Raw genomic sequence first — 24,858 nt, 5'->3', positions numbered from 1 at the left:
ATATTATGCATCCATAAATCAGAGGGAAGACTGACATTCTATATGAATAAACCTTTAAAGGGCTGTGCTTAAGTGAAAGAAGCCAGTCACAATAGGAAGCCATGTGCACTGTGCAATATTCCATTCATGTGTGATGTACAAACCAGAGGGACTGGAGTCTGCCCAGGACACACCAACACCAAGTTCTCAGCACAAAGGAGATTTATTCGCCTCAGAGGGACAGAGACTGGGGATAGGCAAAGGAGAGGGGAGGAAAGGAGCAAGGGAGTTTGGAGGGGGATATGCTCTGGAGGGATAAAGGACGGCTCTGGGTAGAGAGGAGACATGTGTGGTGGCCTGTAAGCAAATGGCAGTTTATATAAAGACAGAAAGAAACCTTGTGTGAGCATGAGTTGGTTTTGCTTGGGCATGTTAATTAGAGCAGCCAAAAGGGGGCTTTTGATTGCTGGACTTAACACTTTGATAGCTGACCTGGTGGTCAGCCTCAGGAAGAGAAAATGGCCAAATAAGGGGATAGACCTCGGTGGCTAGCTTTAGGGATTTTTTAAATATTTATTTATTATGTATACAATATTCAATCTGTGTGTGTGTTTGCAAACCAGAAGAGGACAGCAGACCTCATTACAGATGGTTGTGAGCCACCATGTGGTTGCCGGGAATTGAACTCATGAGCTTTGGAAGAGCAGGCAATGCTCTTAACCACTGAGCCATCTCTCCAGCCCCTAGCTTTAGGGATTTAGCCTATAGTTTAGCAAGGGAGAGAGCAAGGCCTGCCAGGGTCATGCTAGCCATGCTCAGGCCTGCTAAAGCCCCTACAGACAGAGCATACAAACCCGAACACGGAGGAAGAGAGGTTACCAGGGAGTGGTAAAACGCTGTAAGCTGGTGATTGTGTGTGCATAACTACATACACTAGGAACCACTGAGTCACAAGTCTTAGAACTGGAGGACGATATCTCAAGCTACTACTTAAACAATGATCAAAGAGCGAACACTGGTTACGTTCCAAGAATCAGTGTGCCAATAATTCCCTCTCTCCAGCAACGACAGTGGAAACCAGAATATAGTAGAGTAATATTTCTAGTCTTCTGTCGACAGACTAAAAACCCATTCTGTGAGTAGTTAATCTTTACCTTTCAGTAAGAGTGGCCTTCTACAGAGGACTGATGAGCAAGGGTACCATTAAGTCCGTGGGTAAAGCAAAGCTAATTGTATGTGTCTAAAAGTATTTAAACAACATTTTAATGTGAAGGATAGGCAAGAAAAAAAAATCCAAACAATTCAAAAGTGGCAAGGGTGGAGTCGGGGTTGGGTTAGGTGGGAGAAAGCTAGACAGATGTCACGTGATGTTGTGGTGGAATCAAATTCAAATATGTTAGCGTTTGCTGTGGTAAGTTTAAATGACCGATATCATGCATATCAAAAAGGCAAAATTACAGGCTGAATAAAATTGAATTCCATGTGGGTGTTGTTTGGAAGGGAGAGAACCAGAACAAGGAGGCAGAAAGACTGTTGAAGGCTGAGAAGGGAAGCTTTAAACCAAAAGAAGGCTAAAGTAGACTCTGGAGAGATGGCTCAGAACTTAAGCACACTGGTTGCTACTCCAGAGGAGCTGGGTTCTATTCCTGGCACCGAGTGGTAGCCCAACCATTCAGTTCCAGGGAATCTGAAGCCTTCTTTTGGTCTCCAATGACACCCATGCACATAAAATTAAAAATAAGTCAGTGTTAAAAAGAATAAAGAAAGAAAGCTAAAGTAAATATATTAATTATATAAATATATAATGGAAGAGGAGATTGAGGACATACTGGGCTTCTAGAACCCATGAAAGTCACTGTGCAGTAATAGAGGACTCAGAACAGGGCAGAGGAAGAGGTATTGCAATGTTCATCCTCTCATAAGAACAGCAGCTTGGACCTCCATCAGTCAGGACCCAGGGAATCCAAGTGTGCGTTTTATTCTAAAAACTGTAAGATGTATGTAGAAGGAAATCCAAGCAGAAAATGTGAAAGTGGTTTTCAGAGAAAATAATAAACTTCATTAAAATAGATTATGAAGGACCTAGAAAATGGAGCTGTATGGCGACCTTTACAACAGGATGATTGATAGTGCACATATTGATAGACATAAACACTCCATATATTCCAGTTCACATTCTCTTGGAGATTTCTCTGGAACTTTACAACGTATCTCTCTGTGTGAGAGCAGAGGTCGAGAACAGCCAATAGTGTCTGGTGTAGAAAAGCTGGGGAGACTTTTCTACCATGTGCCAAAGCATAATAAAACAACAGGAATTATCTGGTACAGATGAAGGAACAGATAGACAAATGGAACCAACTAGAAGTCTCTAAATAGAGTTTCCAAAGCACATATGGAAACTCTATGATAGAATAGCCACTGTGGGTTAATGTGGAAAAATACATGGTGTTGGGTCAGTCAGTTATTCTTGTGCAGGCAAGTCAGATATCTCCTTCTACCATACACAGATATCAAGGCCAAGTGGAATAAAAAACTTAAATGAAAAAGGTGAAGAGAAAAAAGAACTTTCAGAGGATAAATTAGGAGGACATCCTTATAGTATTATGACAAAGGAGAGTTTCTTTAAGTAAGATACAGAAATATAGAGCCTAGAAAAATGGAAAATTAAATCCTGTTAAATATCTGTCATCATAAGGTCATCAAATATAAAGAGAATAGAAAATTCATTAAGGTGAATGCAATATTCCAGTTTATAAAATAAAAAAAGCCCACAATTCAGAGTATACTGAAGTGTCCCACAAAGACAACCTAGTAAGAAAATTGGAAAGTAAGACAGGAATGAGGAGAATTATCCTTACTAGTGTGCCTCTTTTTTTTCAGAAGTCAGGAAAGCCTATAGTAGAGTTATAATTTCATGTAAACTAGTTAGGCAAAAAAATTAATTTTGATAAATCCAAATACTGACAAAGATGCAGAACAATGAGATCTCTAGTCCACAGTTATCAGAAATGTAATTTGGTATAAGCATTTGTAAAAGCCGTCTGCGCCCCCTAATAAAATGAACCTGTGGGCCTAGTCAGTGTTTTATTCCTGTGAAGAGATGCCATGACCACGGCAACTCTTACAAAGCAAGACATTTAACTGGGGCTTACAGGTTCAGAGGTTTAGTCCATTATCAACATGGCTGAAAACATGGCAGCACGCAGGTAGACTTGGAGATGGGGAAAAAAAAAAAACTGATAGTTCTACAAAGGGATCCACGGGCAGCAGGAAGAGAGAAAGCCACCAGGCCTGGCTTGGGCTTTTGAAACCTCAAAGGCCACCCCCACTGACATACTTCATCCAACAAGACCACGCCTACTCCAACAAGGCCACACCTCTTAATAGGCCACTCCCTGGTGACCAAGCATTCAAATCCATGAGTCTCTTGAGGGCAATTTTTATTTAAACCTCCACACTATGTATATCTTAAATCTGTCCATTACTGATCTTAGAGAAACTGCAGATGGGCATAGAAGAAAGTAACTAGCAACAGTGTGTATATTAGCACTAACTGACCGTACTTCAACTGTGTAGGAATAGAATAGATACATTTATAGAAAGGAATATTTACATGAGAGAAAAAGTGAACCAACTAATGCTGCATGTATCAACATGGGAGAATCTCAGAGACCACAATAAAGATAAAGAGATACAAGCTGCTGGGATTGCCAGGACTGTAATCCTACTTATCCAAAGGACAAAATTAGCTCAGCTGTGTCTCAGATTTTAATACTCTTGGTCAACTGTAAAGAGCAAGGAATGGTGAACATAAAGTTCACATGCTGTTTCTATTTGCTTGTTGGTGTGTGTGTGTGTGTGTGAGAGAGAGAGAGAGAGAGAGAGAGAGAGAGAGAGAGAGAGAGAGAGAGAGAGAGAGAGAGAGAGAGAGACTCTTACTGTGTAGCCCTGGCTGACCTGGAGCTCCCTATACAGACAAGGCTGGCCTCAAATTCACAAGATCCTCCTGTCTCAAGTACTCATATATTAAAGGCACGTGCTACCCTGCCCAGTCACATGCAATTACTCTTGCAATGCAGAGTGGATATGTAGAAAGAAGTCTTAATAACAGTGGTTAATTGTCCAGTTTTTTAAAATTCTGTGTTTCTTATTTCTTAAATTCTACAGCTAAAATGTATTGATTTTGTGCATATATACTATACCCCTCAATTAGATTAAAAACTCAGTTTCTTGTCACTGTGGCAAACATTGAATGACACAAGGCATGCAGAGTAGTTGAGGTCTAAGATGTTCTCAGTATCTAAATTTAAGAGAGAATCAAGGAACTCGTCAATGGACCAGACCAGGAGACATGATGGCGAGTCACAGCGCATCAGGTTATGGACAAGAAGCATCTTCTCACCGGCCCCTCAGTTGGGTTGCAAAACACAGACATGGGCTGGTACTCATTCAGTGCTGGAGGATTCTTCCAAGTCAAGTGGGCAGATGCATTCCAGAGATATGTTTGCAGTCTCTTAGCCTGACATCACTGCCATAAACCCAGCCAGCTCCTTTTGATGTAAAAGTAAGTCCCAAGGCATCATATCCCCTCCCCAATGGAACTGTCACAGTTCTGTGTGGGAGATGACCCTCTTCACTGTGCGCCTTTCTACATACCAGGCCTGCAAAGATTCAGCAGACTGATGTCACCACCTCTCTTCTCCCAGATCTCCAACAGACCATCTGAGAGCCATGGTTTGGGTTTGTTTGTTCGTTTGTTTGTTCGTGGCCTTCAGGGTCTTTTACTAAGACTTAACTGAATGTCTAATAAGTGCAAGGCATTTTGCCCAACACATGACATTATGTGTTCAATTTTGTATTCCCAATAGCCACTGATTGTTTTGCTTGTTTGTTTTTCCGAGACAGGGTTTATTCTATAGCTTTGGAGTTTGTCCTGGAACTAGCCCCCTAGACCAGGCTGGCCTCAAGGTCACAGAGATCCGACTGCCTCTGCCTTCCTAGTGCTGAAATTACAGGCCTGCGCCACTACAGCTCAGCATACAGAGAGTTTCAAAAACAAAATATGATAAACGAGAGTAAGCTACCTTGAGATTTATTCTAAAACACACGGCTTTAGCTTTAATCTAGAGGGAACCAAAGATGAAAGGGGGGCCAGTTGAGAGGTGGTAAACACATTCACCAACCACAAACTGAGGGCAAGAACTAAGTCAGTGGTGGGAGCTGATGATGGAGACAGTGTCAGCTGATTTAATGACACACTCCAGTAACTGAGTGTGTGTGGTGTGTGTATGTGTGTGCTTATTTACTACACGTTTCTTGTGCACCTTTCCTAGGCTGAGGACTTTTCTGTTAACGAGTCTGTCTATATGGGATGAAGGCGAAAACTCTTTCCCGGTCTTCTAAGCTGAGAGCCAGCCCTTCATATCTGGTGCCGCCAGGACCTTGATTGGGAAGATTGGGTTAGACAGGAGATGGGACATGGATTCTGTTCCAGGCTGCTGGCGGGACACTGAGGGCAGCAGTCCTAGCAGCTGGTGTCATCCAGATTTGGCGTGTATCCGTGGCAACAGCAGAGTCTCCACTGGCTAGCCTTGTGGAGCAATCTGGGCCTTGTTTCCCAAGCTTAGGCTTAATGATTTAATAAACTCTCCCCTTCCCTCTCCCTCTCTCTTTCTCCTAGAATACATTTTATTGTTTGCTGTTAGGAACCTGAGCTAATATCCATGGAAATGGCAGGAGAATGGTCAGCTGCGGGGAGAGGAATCTGTATGGAAGCAAACCCAGGCACTGAGTCTTGTGTGCCGGATGAATGATAGTGATGTCACCTAAGTTTGGAACGACTGGGAAAGGACAACTAGGAAGCCAGTGGCCGTAATAAAGAGTTCAACTTTCTGCATGCTGAATTCAAGCGTCCTTTGGGACACACAGTCAACGATAGTGAGAAATATGAATCTCGGTATCAGTAAAAAAGGATAAAAACCAATTTAGGGTTTGTCAGGATATATTTCCTTATTAAATTATTATTAATTCAGCTCTCGCAGTGTGCCAGACAGTGAGGAAACAGCTATGAATAAGACGAGACTCTGCTTCCATAATCCATTTAAGCTAATAGAATAAATCAGAAATAAGTAAACAAGCAATATAAAACCCGATTGGACGAGTGAGAAATAGCACAGGGAGAACAGAGCTGGATACAGAGGAGGAGGGTGAGGCTACAGGTTAGGATGGTGATTTCCAGCAGTATCCAACCTCTTTCCGGAAGGGCATTTGGGTGACATTGGAGAACAAAGGCTGTATGAGTTTAGAGACAAGGACCGGCAGTCTCATCAAAGAGAACAACACACACAAGGAGGAAGGTGACTATGGGGCGTTAGGGTCAGAGTGAAGCGAGCAAGAGGAGAGTGGAGATGACCACAGAGAAGCGGCCGAGGCCAGGTCCTGTTGTCTACGTTGTTGACAACAAAGAGAAGGTGTTTTTTTGAGTTGACTTCTATTTTCAGGGCTTCCATGAGGCATCTTGAGTGTGCAAATAATAAGAGAAAACAGGAACTGAGGGAAGCTTTTAGCTTTTGGATGGAGGGATGACAGCGTGAATGGGTGCTAAGGGGGAGGAGCCAGTGGAAGTCGGGTATAAAGAGAGGAGATCGGGGTTGGTGATCTGTGTCCGTGGCTAAAGGTGCTTGCTGCTCAGACTGCCAACTTGAGTTCACTCCCACAGGGAGAGGGGAGAGTTGACTTCTGAAAGCTGCCCCCTAATAGCCACACCCAACATGTGGCATGCATATACACAAATCCACTCAGACACAAGTTAGTCAATAACAAATCAATGATAAGTTAATTAAAAATGATGATGGGTGGAAAGAGAGAATGGGGCTTAACACACTGGATGGAATAGACAACTGTTCTTCTGGCTTGGGAAGAAGACAGGATGGAGAGAGATGCAAAGAATCTGTACAAGAGACACGGAGCACTTATGGATGACTTCTGGGTTCTCCCTGAAGCGGGGGTTGAGCTTCAGTGGGGGACAGAATCAGTGGCAAAAAGCAAGGAGCAGAGAGATCTTCAGGGGAGCTATCCCGCTGTCTTCACAGAGGGCATAATCTATCTAACATTTTGGTGCTGTCTATGGGTCCCCATGAATCTCTCTACTTGGGGCCAACAAGCTGTCTTCCTTCTCCCGCCACCCCAAATCCCTTCTGAAATCCCAGCTGTAGCCATGGGAAGTTCCCTGCCCAGAGTGAATTATGGATGGAATCTTTACCTTCATTCTCTGGCAAAAGTCTTTCCCCAAGAGGTCTGGGATGATCCCCCCAGAAGTAAAACATAGAGCATAGGAAAAGCTGAAAACCAAGCCTAGAAATTTTCAAGAAAAGGACATTGCAAAGCATTATAAATGAAGAGAAACGCTAGATGAGTGAGTAGATATGGAGTATTCTGCAAGGCAACAGTAGGAAGCAGTTTAGAGAAACGGTTAGGGTCACTGGCCTTGGAACCCCAGGGGGAGCTGTTAGATTTCTCATGGCTCCCGTGTCCTAATATGTCACATAGACATCGCGGTGAACCTACCTCATCCATTTCGATCACTGAGGTGGTTAAAGGGTTGTACGTACGTGCAGCCCAGGTGCTCTTGTCGAAAGCAGTTGATGATCTCGATAGCTGTCGGTGCTAGGTGGAAACACAGGCATATTGTAAAACCTCCATAGGAAATGCTCAAGAAGGAACTAAAATACTTCTATACGTATACTGTAGAGGAACGTCGTTCGGGGTGAGAGGACACCCCCGATCTTAGATTTCTTTTTCTCCTATGGGGAAACTCCTCTGCTGTCCTGGAGCACATAGTGGTAACCTTAGGACAAAGTGTGAGCTTGCGAACAGGGGAACTTCTTGGCCACCATCCCCTGCTGCCTTCTTCCTTGAGAAGTTTTTGCCCCAAAGAGCCCTATGACCTGCATGCCGTGTGGCGTGCTTGACATCAGCTTGTTAAATCATCTCTTCAGATGAGAGGCAGAAACATCAGCTCGCCATTCCTCCGCCCAGGCAGTGCTTGCCTCAGTGCAGAGGCAGCAGGCTCTGAGCTATGAATGAGCTAGCCCGGGGCCGTGAGGGGTGAGCGGAGAATATGAAGCTCTCACTGGACAGATAAGTGGGGATGATTACAGGCACCTGAGGTCCTTCCAAAGCGTTTGATCCCTTGAGACAATGAGCCAACACATTCGTTTCCTTCTCAGTTGCTGTGATAAAACCATGATCGAAAGCAACCTGGGAGTTTATTTCATCTTACAGGTTAGAGTCCATCCCCATGGGAGGCCTAGGCAGGAGCTCAAGTAGGAGCCTGGAGAGACCAGAAGTAGAGACCGCGGAGGAATGCTGCTTATTGGCTTTGCGCTCAGGCTCACATTTGACTATGTTTGTTATACCTCCCAAGGGCCCTGCCCAGGAGTCGCAAGGTCCACAGCAGGACGGACCTTCCCAATCAACAAATAAGAAATTGCCTGACAGTTCACAGCCCAACTGCAGGCATTTCCTCAGATGAGGCTTACTCCTCCCACATGACTCTAGTTTGTGTTAACTTGAAAAAACAAACAAACAAACAAAAACGAAAACCAACCAGCGTAAGAAAGAAGGAATTAAATGGACCTGAATTCTGAATCTGCTACTCAAAAGTTTTGCCACGTCTCTGCCCAGCGTCAGACTGCAGCGTCTCTGCTGGGAAAGGAAGAGCCAAACTCCCAGGCTGCCCTGCGCTGCAGTGCGGCTGGACGCCATGCATCCCTGTTGGGATGTGCAGCTCACGTGAAAACAGAACAAAAACCTCATGCCAGAGCTATCCACCGCATTTCTCTCAGCACTTTGCAGCGGCTACTGGCGGTTCCCGATGGCAAGGACTCACCTCACCCTTTCTCTGCCTCTCTTCGGTTTTGATGGCTAGGAGGCTGGTTCTGGTTGAGTACTTAAAGGAGCTGGAAGGGGTTATTTTGAAAGGAGAAATCAGCCTTCCTAATGCTGTTATCCTTTAAAACAGTTAGTTCTTCATGTTGTGCTGACTCCCAACCATAAAACTGTTTTCATTGTTACTTCATAACTATAATTTTGATACTGTTATGAGTCGTAATGTAAATATCTGTAAGGGGAGACTGGGCTTCATTTCCCGGTCACCCAGACCCAAACAATCATACAGAAACTGTATTAATTACAACACTCTTTGGTCTATTAGCTCAGGTTTCTTATTAACTAACTCTTACATCTTAAATTAACCAATTTCTATTATTTTACATTTTATTACAAGGCTCGTGGTTTGTTACTTCTTGCTTCTTTGGTGGCTACACGGCATCTGTCTGGTTCCACTTCTTTCTCCCTGAATTCAGTTTTGGTTTCCCGCCCAACTATATTCTTTCCTGCCATAGGCACAAAGCAGCGTCTTTATTAACCAATGATAATAAAACATATTCACAGGATACAGAGGGGAATCGCACATCAAATATCCGATATGCACAATATCTGATATGCAATCCCCATGAAAGGGTCACCACCCCCAGGTTGAGAACCGGGGCTCTGCACAATGCACAGTTCCCATCTGGGTCCAGAGTAGGGAAAACAAGAAGCATAAAGTCGTCTGGGAAGACTGAAGAGAGTTAAATGTGGGCTGTCCATTAGACCCCCTCTTGCTCTGAGTCTGGGCTGTGGAACGGCACCAGCAGTATTATTACCTGGAAGCTCCGTAGAAGTATAGAGTTGCAGCCCCCAGAGCAGTGATTGACGTGTTGAACAAACACTACGTGGACAACATGATTCTATGAATGTTATATATTTCTTGTATTTCATAATGGTATAGCTGGAGAAGTTGTGTGTGTGTGTGTGTGTGTATACACGTGCTTTTTTTTTTAATTTATTTATTTATTTATTTATTAAACATTTCTGTCTCTTCCCCACCGCCGCCTCCCCTTTCCCTCCCCCTCCCCCAACCAAGCCCCCCTCCCTCGTCAGCCCAAAAAGCAATCAGGGTTCTCTGCCCTGTGGGAAGTCCAAGGACCACCCACCTCCATCCAGGTCTAGTAAGGTGAGCATCCACGAAACTGCCTAGGCTCCCACAAAACCACTAGGTCCAGTAGAATCAAAAACCCGTTGCCATTGTTCTTGAGGTCTCAGTAGTCCTCCTTGTCCGCTATGTTCAGCGAGACCAGTACACGTGCTTTTTCTAAGAGCAAGAGTTCAGAAGCAAATCTCCAATTCATACCTCATGCTGAAGGTGAAACTTGAGGGAACAGGACCCAAGACTCCTCAGTGACACTATGAATTGTCCAGATGGAGCCATTAGCAAGTGAGACAGGCCAGCCAGGAAGACATAGGCTGCACCAGGAGGGCAAGTTTGGTCGCGTTAGACTAACCTTCAAAGGAAGAAGGTCCTGCCATACACAGAGATCAGTTCCCACTGTTGCCAAGCCAGCAAGCTTGGAGGACAGTTTAAAATTCCTTATTTTGACTGTTGCAATTCTTTTTTTTCCTTCCTTCCTTCCTTCCTTCCTTCCTTCCTTCCTTCCTTCCTTTCTTCCTTCTTTTTCCCCCCCCAAACCTTTTATCACAATTTCTCAACCTCCATAACCTATATTCACTGGCAACAAGATAGAATGTCCAATGTTCCTGTGTGTTGGTGACAGGCAAGAAGAGACCTGCCCCTTGGTGGAGGGGTTTGCCTAGGTAGCAGTATGAGTCCAAGGAGTGGCAGTCGCTGGGCTCCAGGAAGCACATTGTTGGAGAAGCCTGGAGAAGATGCCAACATCTGCATCTCTTTTAAAGTGCCATTGTCTCCTCAGGGGATCTGAGAGCTGTGTTCAGGGCACCTAGCCTTTGCTGGGATCTTCTTTATAACTGTCAAGTCACATAACAGGAAGTGGTAAGGATGAACCTTCCACAGACTCATCTGTCTGTGTCTCTAGAGGACACTGACTCATGGCAGGGCATTTATTTCAAATAAAACCCAGTGTACAGTGTAAAGCAAAGGACAGAGGAATTCTCCACCCACCTCTAGTTCCAAATTCCACTCAGGTTTGGAGCAGAGCTGAACAATTTCCATTTTGAATCATGGAAAGGTAGAAGAATCCGGCCTCTTCCTGCTAACAGGAGACACACATGCGTGTTTCTCTCCAAAGGTACAAGACCGTGTTTTACTCTTCTGGATCCCTCGTCGCCAGTTCCGCTTGTTTTTGCAGCTTGATGCTACCCATGAGGCCCAAAGCAAAAGAACCAGACATTCCAGATTGACTCAAACAATTCCATCTTCTAAGTGTAACGTTCTGGCACCTCTGCGATCTCCCTATTTGTTCCAGTTTTCATCAAAACCCGTGAAGCTGAGCGGCAAGATGGAGAACAGCTCGCTTCCTGTTGCCCAAGTGCCTACCTGCTGCGAGGCTATGGATATGGGGCGCAGAGTGTCTGCAGCTCAACTAAACTGCCTTTCGGGGAATTCATCCTCTTCCACAAACTAGAGGCAGAAACGGTGTTGTGGTTTATTTTGGTGAAGGGACATCTTAGAAAACAACAAAAGGAAAATTCCTAGTGGCAGTGATTGTTAATGAACTTTACATTTCTGCCGGATTAAGGGAGTCACTAAAAAAATCCCACATAAAACCTTCAAATTACATCTCGCTATGTCTTCCCCAAGTAGTGACTAGGGGAAAGAAAAATGACATTACTGACTGTCGAGCCATGTGACTTTCAATTACAGAGCAATTTGACTCTTCTGAAGGCAGGTCATGGTGTATCTCAAAACCCCAAGACAGTAATGCTCAATGCTTTTCATTTCTTAGGGGGCTGCAGACACATTCACGGCCGGGAGCTGGGATGTCTGTGCACAAGCCGTGTAGCATAGCTGAGCTTTCTCTCTCCTCACAAAAGACGACTGCCTGAGATGGGGAGAGAGCCTTTCCTACCGTGTCTGCTCCATGCAGGCCAGACTTACTGGACTTTGGGATTCTGAGATAATTACCTCCTTGCCAAACATACTTCTCTGAATTATTCCATAAAACACACTTGATAAATGATTTTATCAAGGCCATTGTGTCTTGAAGAACTTAAATTAGTCCCAGATGAGTTTCTTTCCAGTTAAAATAGATTTAAATAAATTGTAAGTGCAAAGCTGCTTCCATTTTAAGGGCTGGAGCCCATTCTGGCACTAAGTGCACCCCCCTTCCTTATGCATTTATGACTTTTGTGTTTGTTGGAAACGAGCGAGAGCTCAGGTGGCCGCATCTACTTCTTATATTTATGACTTTTGTATCTGTTGGATGCAAACAAGTTCTCCGTTTCCTATCTGTAAAATAAAACAAGAGCAGCTGCCTCCCAAGGCTGTGAGGTGGTTAGAGGAGAGAGCAGACACTGAGCTGGGCACTCGGGGATGTTTCTTAGCCACTCGGTTTCCTTTCTTCGCCTCTGCAGGCCCATGCGGTGTACATGCGGAGGAGCGGATCTAACTGTGCTCGGTTCTGTTTGTTTTCCAATGAGGCACACACTGGAAAGCAATGGACTTCAACAACAACTCAGAACTAACTGTGTGTATGCTTCTTAGACTTTTAGCATTTACCTGAGGTATAATGAGGACTAGTCTAATGTTCAAGATTTGATCCCAGCACCACAAAATAAAGAAAAAACCAAACCAAACCAAACCAAACAAACAAACAAAAAAACCCAAAACCAACCAAACCAAAAAAGCAAAGAAAACTTGGTTTGCTCTGAGCTGCTTCTGCTTTTTCATTCTACTCCACATTCCTTCTTGATTCCTCAGTTGGGTAGTTTTGCAGAACTCTTTGCTGTCCTTGTACAGACGCCATGGTTCCTTGTGTTGTGTACCCCCTCCCTGGCACCTGCCTTCCTGTTTCCTTTTCTAATGACTTCATTTTTCCTTTATGGCTCTTTCCAAATTTCGTTTTATCTATAAAATCTCTTCCAATTCCCTTAACACAAAAATAACCTCTAGCTCATCGTCATTTTCATGACATTAAAAAAAAAAAAGTAGGGTTTTCCATTTCAAATGGGGATAATGCACAAAAGCTGGAAAGGTTGCAGAGCTGGGTCTCCCGCACACCTGAGCCGGCTTCCTCTAGCGTTCACATCTTAGGATGGTGTATTTGCCGAAACTCAGAATGATCAGCTCGTATAAAGGCTGGACACTCAGGAAACATCATTGAAGAGGAGGAGGAAAGAATGAGAGAGCCGGAGGGTGGAATGGGGTGGGATGCTGTTTTGGGGATGAGATGAGGCTTTTCTTGGTCTCCAAACATTTATATTTACTGACAGAAGACTCCTGCGGAGCTGGCTATGCAGACCCTGCCGTGAGAGGTAGGTATTTCCTCACGAGATCCCGTCCTTCCCTGAGTGTCTTACAGGCAGTTGTTCGTGGTTGCTGGGAGAAGAAGACCTTTTCTTCAGTGGTATAGCCACTGTCTGGGACCACACTTTTGTAAACGATCTCCATCCAGTCAATCCAGGATATGTTAAAATACATTGGGGCCACCAGAACAAGAGGATGAAAAGAAGGAGGGAGGAGGAAGAGAAGAAGCAGCTGAAATACGAAAAGAAAATGAAAAAGTGAAAATAAAGGACTCTCTGGGAAGAGGGGGAAGCAGCAGTGGGAGGGAAACGAGAGAGCTGTGGGGTGAATACGATCAAAACATATTTATGCACATAGGGATGTGGCATAATGAAAACCAGTATTATTTATACTTAATTCATGAATTCAAAATTACCTATTTTTTTTTTTAAAATTGAGCACTTCCATTTATATTTTAACTGCGGACTGTAAACACCTTGAAGCCAGGCCTGGTGGTCCCACACTTATCTTCTCTATAACGTGCCCAGGTGTTCGCTTACTGCGGCTCACAGCGTGGACGCTAAACTGATGTTTCCTATGAAGGGAGTGACTGCCTCCGTCGCCTACTTCAACCAAATCCCGTTTGGTTTTTCCTTTTTTTTTTTTTTTAAGCCATACTTATTAAAGTCAGACAAATATATAGAAAAATATGCCTATAAACAAAGCCGATGAATTGTGACAGAATGGAAAGTACCACCCCGTTCTTCAAATAGAAGGCTTCCTGCTCTGCAGCAGCCCCCAGAGCCCCTCCCGGTAACTACTGCCCTTCGTCTGGACTTCTCGTCCTGTCCTCACTTTCATTTTAATAACAGGACTCCGTTGTTGCGGTGATAGTTATAACGCAAACCACGTTTGCACTGTAATTATATCCAGACAAAGTGGCATGGATCTATTAAAAAAAAACGTTCTGATTAAGGCAAGTGCCCAGCAGTAGATGTTCCAGCTACCAAACAATGCCCATTGTCCGCGTAGCTTCTGTAGCTTCTGCGTTGAGGCTCGGCTTGTGGTTGGGTGTACCCGCTTCGGGTTGAGGGCATTTCCGGTCCTGACAACAGCAGGCCAGTGTAGGGGGTAGGACAGAAGCCATTTTTGTTTCTGTTCCCTTAGAAACACGCGGAACAAAATAAAGTTTGCCAAATGGAAATATACAAAACCACTGAGGAAATAAATGTTATTTTTAAGTTTCTAAGAAGGGAGGAGAAGCGGAAAGAATTCAAAAACCCGGTGACCTTTAACAGGGCAACACAGCAGGGTCAGCAAGTGTCTAGAGAAGGCTGTGTCCGGGGGAAGGGTGCGGGGAGCTCAGGCCTGGAGAAGCTGACCTCACTGGCCATGATGGGAATGGAGTTGGCTTTCCTCCAATCTCGAGTGAGTGGCAAGAAGGATACCATCGTTCAGAAACGGGAACAGTCGGTGAGAATCCTCGTCACTAAAGGGAGCAGGCATCAAAAGGCCGCTCTCAGACACTGTGACTTTCCACCCAGGAGGAGGTCACAGACAAGGGTCAAGTGAACTAAGGGGATGATGGCTACACTGCCAGGAAGGGCACTGTTCCAACGAGACAGGACTGCTAGTGCCCCCATCTGGGACTGGGAGGAGAGAGCCACCGTGGCCGTCTTCTTTCTTAGGACCCTTATGTCGCTATTCCATGGGTAGGTCTCACAGGCTCAGGAACTGATGGGTGCATTGACAAGGAAACCTGCCAGCTCCGTTTTAAATCTAGACAGAGAGTGTATGCAGTTGGCCAGCCAGCCTTCCTCACAGGATAGTACGGAGGACTCCCGTTCAGCTGGAGACAAACTTTGTGACGTATTGTCTCTCATAAAGAGAAAGTCACCCCATGGCAAACATGGGCCAAGTCAGGGTCTTCCTGCTGAAGCTTTGGTCACAGATGCTACTCCCAGACAGCCAGCATTCACAATGGCTTGATACCAACACAAGGAACAGGAGTGCATGCCTTTTGCTAACCAGGGTAGCTACCGACCGGGTGTCTAAGAACACCTTGACTAAAGGCCGCAGGGGGGCTGACTCGATCCTTCAGCCACCAGTCTTCTCCCACCACTCTCTTCTGTACCCCACTTTCCATCAGGTTAGTTTTCAGGAGACAGGAGGCCGGGCAGGGACTCAGAGAGACGTTTCAGATGATTCATGACCTGGAATCTAGCAGAAACTTAATCCAACTGTTTCCCAACATGGGACGAGGGCTTGAAGAAGGGCAGCAGCTAAATTCAGTGTTCCTCTCTGCTCACTTAGGCTAGTTCTTACGACCGTACTTCAGTTCTTTCAGTAAAAGAGACAAGTACCATTCCTGCAAATAGCACTGAGGCTTGTGACCAAGGGAATATTGAGTGTTTGTCATCAATGTCCCAAAAACCACTAGTCATTTCTGTTCTCGGAGAGTTGTCCACTGAGGACCATGTCTAGCCCCTCTCCCCTGGTCCCTTCCCTGTGGTAAAACTCTCCATCTCCAACGCAGGCCCAGGGCCTAGATCATAGACGTGGGAGCTATCCTAAAGAACCCGCCCGTTCTGCTTCCCTTCCATCCGCAATGTGGAAAAGAACAGAGGTCTTTCAAGTTTCAGTAACTCCACTACCTGCAGGGTGACAGGCTGTTGGCTGTGCATGCTTCATGAGCCCTCAAACAGGTCAGCGGGGACAGGGTCATGTTGAAGGGCTTTTCTATCCGCTGCTTAGTAATCACAACACACCGGAAACGTCAGAATAGGGGATGCCCCTACACAGAAATAACATTTAAGTACTTGATGGCACATCAATTAACACGACGCCAAAAGCTTTACAGCAACGTTTTATAAAAATTCACGTTTTTGCTAAGAAGCAAGCAAACACAATAAAACAAAGCTCATAAAAGGTCTGTAGCTGAGCAATATTAAAAACTCAAAATTTGTTGTAGAAGGAAAGAAAAGAGACTGGAAAGGAATACATCGAAGTTGACAGATTGTTAGTCTGGAGAAAAGGGCTTTGAATGATTCTGTAAGGTCTCCCCTTTGAAACTGTTTTCTTTGAGACACCTCAGCCCAAATCCAGGGCTTTGCCCCCACAGCCAGGCTCTACTCCTGATAGTTCATCTTTAAAAGGCCCCATGTTCTAATTTTACGATTACGACAGGAAAGAATTTTGTATGTAACTAGTCAGCAGAAGCAAACAGGGGCACTGTGGGTAGACCAGGCTGTGGCCTTGTGGGCCTGGGTGTGATCGTCTTGGGGAGGCATCAAAGACCTGGCTGGGGTGTCTCTAGCAGAGATGACGTCGCCTCTGCTACGTCAGAAGGACGGAAAGTGCAGATTAATCAGGAGTCAGAACCAATCTCTGGAAAGTAGGCCACGGTGAGGTCCCAGGGTATCCCAGAAGTGATAGATGGCCATCAGCCTCTGGATCCTGCCCTACCTCCCGAGATGCGCATGCGCAGCAGGAAGCGGTCCTTCTCCAGGCCGAGCTGGTTCAGTTCATAGGGCTGCAGTCGCTTCTACTAGCTATGCTCTTAAAGATGGGTATCACCACTGTGGGGAGACAGTTGTTTGGCTGAGGCCTACTCCGCTACCAGAGCCAAAATGGGTAAATCAGATCCTGGACCGCTCTTAAGTCACTTGGAGGGAGAGTCTACGCTTCTAAAGTATAGGGTTTTACGGCTAGGAGGTTTAATGAGATCTGTACCATAGGCACAAGTCATTCGTGATTTTTTTATTAAAATCATTTTAACGATTTCATTTCGTTAGAACACAGCAATCCGTACCTTTGGGGGCTAGCGGGGATGTTTTTTGGACATGCAGGCGCGGGTCCCAAGCTACGCTGGAGACTCACTTTCCTGACTGTCCTTGAGAGGAGGGGCCAGGGATCCTGAGGAAGATGGGACCATGAAGACCACAGGAAAGAGAGGATGGGCTTGGGAGGGATTATGAGGCTATGTTGAACTAACCTTGCATAAAGTTCAGAGATGGAATCTGCTTGACGGCTGTGTGCTCCAGAAGGGTGTTTGAATGTCCCGAAAGAGATGTGTGCTCATGTTTGGAGCGTTTGTGTGGTTGTTTTTTAAATCTAAGGATTCTGGGTGAGGCTAGATCTAGTTTTCAGTTGAGCAGACAAGGAAGAACAACCTCAGCGTGTAAAGTAGGAAGTCGCTGGGTTCTGTCTGGAGAGCCCAGGGAGCAGCAGATCCGAGTGCGGGGCTTGGGTTTGCCTTCAGTAATTTTTCTCTGGTAGCTGATTCCAGGGTCAGTCCTGAAGGAATTCTCACTTGCTTGGGTCCCCCTCAGTCTCCTGGTGCCCATCTGTGTCGTCTTGTTGGTTAGCTGGTTATTACTGTCAACTGTAGAACACCATTCCACGGCCCTGGAGTGATCAGGATGTAGGAAAGGACCTGTGGCCTGGGGATGTTTAGGTCCATGAGGGCAGAGCAGACATCTCTCAACAATATGGCCCCCTGCCACTGCCCTGCTCCTTTGTTTCAACCACATCAAGGCTTTCCCCACAATCTTCTTTCTATTTTCTTTCCTCTTTCCTTTCTCTTATAAAACAAAGGCCCCACTAGGGTTACCAGCACAGTAAGTACTCTGGCGTGTCAGATTGCCTTGGCAGAGAGCACTTCTTTTATCTGCGTTTTGATCAGTGTTGAGTCTCCGGCCTTTAAATCTTTTGAACTCTTATCCATTGTTCCAGACAGGCTGCTGCTGATTCTACAACCCCATGTTCTCTCTTGATTGTATTACTTTGGCTCCAGTATGATGTCCTTGTTCTCTCCTGGGCTAACGGGGTGAGGTGTAGGACAAAGGGGTTCAGAAGCCATAATCAGCAGCTTGATGCTCTGTGATCTGTTGGAAGCACGTGGTGACTGTTATCAAAAATTCGCCAGTTCCAGGGTGACTGGCAAAGGTATGTGGTTCAGGGAGGACAGTCCAGCTCCAAAGCACTGGAGGAACAAACTGGGGGGCTGCTCTCAGCAGGGTTTCCCAGCCTGGGGTCATCAGGATGGCCCAAGAACCTTTTGAGAATGGGGTCCCCCAGCTTGGGCAGCAGCCACCCATTTCCCCCCTACCCCCTAAAGCTTCTGTGTGATTCTTCACCAGCCGAGGCAGCACTTCTGGCTTATGGCCTTGGTTACCTAATATCAGGCACAACATCTGGCTTAGGCAACACAGTGACTCTCCTGGGATGGATCTGCTGATAAGAACTTCTCAGGTTCTGAGAAACACTTGGCCCAGCTTCCCACAATTCTGGCTTTGCTCTTGTGGGTGACCTTAAGATTCGACTCGGAGTTGAAGGGATCTTCAAAGCAGACCTACGTTCCTGATCTCTTCAGTGACAGGAAGAAGGGGGTGCTGAAGCCTCGCGAAAGGATTTGGGCTCAGGTCCATGAATGAAGGGGGACAAGAATAAGACCCAGAAGACAACTGCACAGCTCTCACTCAGCCAGCAGCGAGGGGCTGTAAAGTCCTCTTCGAGGAATACAGAACCTGGCCTTAGCTAGGTGTTCTAACACTTCCAACTAACAAAGAAACCCTAATGATAGCTGTTACTGAATACTAACTAGTACCGTGACCAGCACTTACCAAGCACTGTCTCACGTGGGCAGAGCTAGCCTTTACACACCCTTGATCTTCTGGGCTCACAAATATGTCCAGCTTACAGAGGAGGGACCTCAGACTTTAGGTAGATCATTGGGGATCCAAGCCAGTCGGTGGCACAGACAGAACCTGAACTGTTAATTTTATTTTTATTTCCTTTTGGTTTTTATTCATTTATATTCTTGCTGGGCCAACAAATGAACCAGGGGCGTTGAGCATGTTAGACAAGCACTTTGCCCTGTAGAATTTATTTAACTAATTTTATTGTGTGTACAGAACTCAAACTCTAGAATGTGGCCTTTTTTGATGTCAGAAGACTTTTACAGAGCTATGAAATCCAGAGAGGAGTAGAATACAAATTGAAGAGTTGGGGCGGGGGCAGTGACAGGAGCTGGGGGGAATGAATGGCAACAGTGTTAAAAAAAAAGTGCCAAGAGCAATCAGTTCTAAAACCACACCTTACATATATGGAGTTGCTCATGGACTGAGCTCTTCTTCGGCCTCACATCTAACACCACCGTGAGAGGGTTCTGTTGGGGCATAATAAAGCAAAGTAGGGGAGTGAGAGGGTGGCTATTAAAATCACATTTTAATAAATAACTATTCCTAACCCTCCAGAATATCCAAAAGGAAGCCAGTGCTTACTGTCAGGACAACGTCTCCCTTGAGCAGTGTCTGGGACGTGTTTACCAGTTGGTTTTTGAGGAGTTTGGCCATGACTTACGGACCTTGTTGTCCTTGTAACACAGACTTGAGGGTTCAGCGAAGGAAGAGCAGAGGAAATGACAAAGCACCCTTTGGGGGAATGATGGCAGGACCTACGTATGAAAATAATCACACCTTGGGGACCTCGGAGGATCTGTAAACACTACCCATTACTCACCAGTTGTAAAATCTCCCAGCATTAATCCGCCTTGGCAGAGGGAAGGACATTACCAAATGACTGCATTGCCTGCTGGCTTCTCCCAGACTCCTGGCCGGACAAGCAAACGAGTATCCACTCTGGAAGATGGAATTGTTTCCTGTTGGGCCCATCTCACGGAGGTCCTGCAGGCGAATCAACCAAGATTTGAAATTTTATGTTTTTACTTTTTTTGTTGTTGAACCATTCCAACAAATCCTGGAGCGTCTGGGTCCTTTCTTGGAAAAGCAGTTTTCTTAAGCGTTAACTATACGCATGTTGGGTCTGTGATCACCAGAGCCACTTTGATGCTGTAGCAACTTTAAAAGGTGATGGGAATGCCGGACCTTGCCTTTCTTATGTGTGCTCAGAAGAGTGAGAACTTGCTGTGCTCTTACGGTTTGAACATTTGTAGACTCAGTACTTTATCTTCAGTATGGAAAGTCAGAAGGAGAACAAAACAAAACATTTCTTTCTCTCTTGTAGGGATAAGACCTTAATTACCAAGAGCAAGGAAAATACAGACTAAGAGGCAAAGAGGGCAGACATCCAGAAGCCAGAAGACTTTGGCTAATGCCGAGTTTTGAAAGGGCTTTCTCCTCTTCACGTGGTTCTTGATGGGATTGTTGAGAAACAGAAAACTCTTGTTACTAACAAACAGGCCTGGGAGATATTGACCATTTGGGGCATTCAAGGAGTTAGGGTACCCTCCTAAGCCATAACTAGCACTTGTTAGCACAGAGGATATTTGCTCTGGAGAGGAGACATACCCCCCTCCCCCCTAATACACACACTGGGCATACAGAGTGGGCTCCTCCAGCTGCCACAGGCAGGCGATGGACCATATCAGAATGTTTCCAAGGAGACAGTGATACACCAGCCAGTAGGCTGTGGTGACCTAAGACTCTTACCAGCCTGCAGAAGAGGCATATTCATTACTCATATTCCACAGGGCTGGGGAGAATGCCTTTGCTCCTCATTTTTTTGGGTGGCCATTGGCTGGCAAGCTCGGTAAAGAATTCTCTTCCCCAGAGCCCGTTAGGAAGTGGCTGCAGTGGGGACACTGGTCACCGAAGGCTCTGGAGTTCTAGTCTAGTCTAAATTCCCAGGACATTTTTTTTTCTTATAGAACACTGAGCCTCTGCAGGTAAGATAGAGACAGGCCAGGTCACGCAGGGCCCATCTGTTGAACACTGGCTCCAGGGCCATGTTGTGGCAGGGACAAAACTCTACTTTCTCAGAGAACTCGAGGGTAACAGAGATCCCAAGCAAACAATGGGACAGGCACTGTTAGACTACAGAGTCCATGAACACATTCCCAAACAATGTGGTACATTCTTAGACTTTCTGATGTCTTGGGAATGGTGCCCTTTTCCAGTTTATACAAAGTCACAGTATGGGCTGACAAGTTCCCTCAAGAAAAAAAAAAAAGAAAAAAAGAAAAAAGGAAAAAAAAAAAGCATACAATACTCATATGTGATCAATCACCCTAGGGTAGTAGAATCAATTAAGTACCAAAAGAACCATCTGGAGGCCGTGGAGGGCTTACCCTTATCAGTACTGTCCTCAGGTCAAGGTGGTGACCACGAATGCATTTACATAGACGATAAGAAGATCAATGGAAATCAATTTGCTTTGATATGTTTCAGGATAGAGACGTTTATGCTGTGAAAATTCCCAAGGGTATTCTTTCACAGGCCTCTCTTGCCTGTTTTTCTCTCCAGTCTCTCTCAACCCCCCCCCTCCCCGCCAAGGCATGACAGGCACTCTTTTCTGTGGTTGCTACACGGGACCCGAAAGAGACTGGAGAACAGAGAAGTGGAAAATAATCACTATCAGGTCAAAAGTAAGCAGCTAGTGTATGAGATGTCTTGGAGATTTAAAAAGATGAAGCAACTTAAATGCAGATTTGACTTTGCATTTTGCTACTTCGCTGGCTTTTTTTTAATTTTTTTCTTTTCTTTAAAATTTATTTATTTATTAAAGATTTCTGCCTCCTCCCGGCCACCGCCTCCCATTTCCCTCCCCCTCCCTCGATCAAGTCCCCCTTCCCCAATCAAGTCCCCCTCCTTCATCAGCCCAAAAAGCAATCAGGGTTCCCTGCCCTGTGGGAAGTCCTAGGACCACCCACCTCCATCCAGGTCTAGTAAGGTGAGCATCCAAACTGCCTAGGCTCCCACAAAGCCAGTACGCGCAGTAGGATCAAAAACCCATTGCCATTGTTTTTGAGTTCTCAGTAGTCCTCATTGTCCGCTATGTTCAGCAAGTCCGGTTTTATCCCAGGCTATTTCAGACCCAGGCCAGCTTTTAAATAGGCATTCTCCCAATGTCTACTGCTCCTCTATCCTTGAGAAAAAGAAGTCCAGGAAGCTAAGTTGCTACCAGGACAAATGGAACCAACGTTATCAAGGGAAAAACAATTCAGTCCTTTTTCTTGTAGCTTGCGCTGCCGAAAGAAGGGCACCTAGGAGAACAAACACTCTAATCGTGGGGTCAGGGTGAGGACATTCCATTGATTAGCTTTTTGAAAAAGTAGCTTGCAATCTGGTAAATCAAGTTCTGCTAATAGCGTGGCTGTGGGAAGCCTGCGTGAATCACCTGAATCACTCATTGTTTCGGAGAGGCCAGCCGGTGTTCTATTGATAAATAAGTGACTCGCTCAGCCTTGGGACACCGGGAAAGCCTTATCAAGATCATTAATTACATTCCCATCATGCACTGGCAGTGTTGGTGAGGGGGTGTAGCAGTGCTGGGGACTGAGAACAGACAAGGGTCCTATACTCACCTTCGTGGTTTCTCAGGCTGACTCCAGACTCCATGCAGTTCCTGTGAAAAATTCTATCATCCAAGCTATCATCCAAGGACACAGTGAATTAGCCTAGGAGCACATTTCATAAAGAGATCTTTATGGCAATGTGATTCCTAGGGGGGAAAAGACATTAAATCAAGTTTAATACAGTTTGAGAGTTTCATATCTATGTGAGGTGTCTCTCAATCTTTAGATTCTGCCTTATGGTGGCATTTGCCCAGGACCCGTCTTCAGCAAAGTGAGAAACAAAACCAAGCATAAGAATTAGTTGAGGGGAGCTTAATGAAACAAACAAAAAAAAAATAACAAAGCCAAACAACCCAACCAACCAAACACACAAACGAAGCCAATAGGCCCCTGGACTCCTTCTACCCAGACCAGCGGACCTGTCATTCTGAAGTCAGGGAAATGGATGCTGGATTCCCGACCCTTCATCCTCCCCCTCCCCCCCCCCCCCCCCCCCCCCCCCCCCCCCCCCCCCCCCCCCCCGCCAGGATGATTCTGTATCACAGAACTCACTTCAGCCCTTACAAGTTCTGTGCTTTTCCAGGGTGTTTGTGGGGTGGGTGTGGGGGGGGGGCAGTGCACGAACCTTGAATAGAGGTAGCGTAGCCTCTCTGAAAGGCTTTCCCCCTTGCTATTTTTTTAATCTTTATTTTTGGGGACCCAGCTTTGAACCTAGGGCATTGCGCATGTGAGGCAGCTCGAGCTCTATTTCCAAACGACGCAAAAACCTTGTTTGGCTTTGTTTTTTTTTTTTTTTTTTTTTCTCCGTTGAACAGGCAAGCATTTGGAGAAAATCTCAGCGTGTTTACAGAGGGCGCCCAAATGGCTGTGTGGGCCGATAGGCTTGGAGCTGAAAATGCTGGAAACTGCACATGCACAAAACCACGAATTCCAGAAATGCTCAGGATGCTTTGTAGCAAGCGAGAGCACACCCTGTGTGTTAGCTTTCCCCCACTATGACAAATACCTGAGGGGAATCAATCTGAGAGGGGGAAAGTTTATGTTGGCGCATGACTTCAGAAGTTTTGACCCGTGGTCACTTGGCGACATTGTTGTGGGGTAGGGTAGCATAGCACGTCATTATGGGAGTATAGCGGTTGCTAACCTCAAACAGGGCAGGAAGGGAAGGAGATAATATCCCCTTCCAGGGCATACCCTCCATGATGTAACTTCCTTCCATTGGGTCCATGCCCTGAACTTCCATTACCTTCATTACATTCTAGGCTAGGAACCAAGCTGTAAACAGATGGGCCTTTGGGGGACATTTAAGATTTAAACTATAGCACCCTTTCACGGAACCATCACGGTGTTAATGCTAATAAATTGGAATCCATGACTGTGTCTAAAGATAAGCTTGATTTTTATCAAATAAGATCTGAAAATTAGATATTTTTTTTGTGAAATGTCTAAGCCAAGACTCATGATCTTCAAAGTTTTATAAATCAGACTTTTAAATAACACAAGTAAATACATGTATTCAACCTTTAATGCCAGCCTATATCTTTCTTCCTTCTTTCCTTCTTTCTTTTCTTCCTCCCTTCCTTTCTTTTTCTTTTTTCGACAGTCCTGGCTGTCCTGGAACCAGGACCAGGCTGGCCTCTAACTCAGAGATCCGCTTGCATATGCCACGTTGCCCAGCCAAACAGGCTTTTTAAATGCTAAACTGTGCAGTTTCTCACAATCTCCCTGCATCTAATTAGGCTTTATATGTCTTAGCTTGCGTTACATACTACACAAAAGGAAATCCCATTAAATGCTGGTTGCACTTTTCACGGGGTATGTCCTCCCCAATAGTGTGAATCTAGCATTCTGGATCCCGTCATGAAATTGAACTTAAAAAGGAAAACAATTTAGGAATCACTCAACTGATGAGGAACCTTAAAGTTGAAGTAGCTTTGTTCTCCATACCTGCAGACTGAAGGCCTGGCTGTAGCCTCTGAATGGAGGCTTTGGGGGAGGGGTCTTTCGGGGATTCCCTCTTGGTTTGCTCCTGTGGCGAGACTGCCCGCAGCTGCTTTCCCAGGCTTTGTGGTCTCCAGTCTTGGGGTGATGTGATTTTACTCCCTTGTCTAGCCCATCACGACTTCCTGTTCTTTTTCTGTAATGCTTTTCAGATCCACTTCTTCCTGCTGCCTTCCCAGCATTCTGGTTCAGGCTCTAATTGCCTCACACACACCTGCACTCTCCTCCGATCCCCTTTCCTGTCTACAGCTTTTCCTCT

The 24,858-nt window shown here is 45.5% G+C and overlaps 1 long non-coding RNA gene across 2 annotated transcripts; it reads right to left on the bottom strand.

Moving 5' to 3' along the window:
- Positions 1-15,832: 15,832 nt before the first annotated feature.
- Positions 15,833-24,648, bottom strand: LOC126512528 (uncharacterized). Of its 2 annotated transcripts, none has more exons than XR_007595074.1 (3): positions 24,546-24,648; positions 22,608-22,744; positions 15,833-19,968 (listed from the first exon to the last, which is right to left on the bottom strand). It is a non-coding gene; the product is annotated as an uncharacterized lncRNA (long non-coding RNA). The 2 variants fall into 2 exon arrangements; XR_007595075.1 differs by lacking the exons at positions 22,608-22,744; positions 24,546-24,648 and adding an exon at positions 21,954-22,568 and having other exon boundaries at positions 15,833-19,451; positions 19,567-19,968.
- Between the last annotated feature and the right edge of the window lie 210 nt (positions 24,649-24,858).

This window comes from Alexandromys fortis, unplaced genomic scaffold, assembly GCF_014885135.2.
Source record: "Alexandromys fortis isolate MF-2015 unplaced genomic scaffold, M_Fortis_MF-2015_v1.1 scaffold_76, whole genome shotgun sequence".
In the NCBI taxonomy this organism is placed as follows: Eukaryota; Metazoa; Chordata; class Mammalia; order Rodentia; family Cricetidae; genus Alexandromys; species Alexandromys fortis.
Note: the sequence above shows the minus strand (reverse complement) of the source record. Positions and strands in the feature narration are given on the sequence as shown.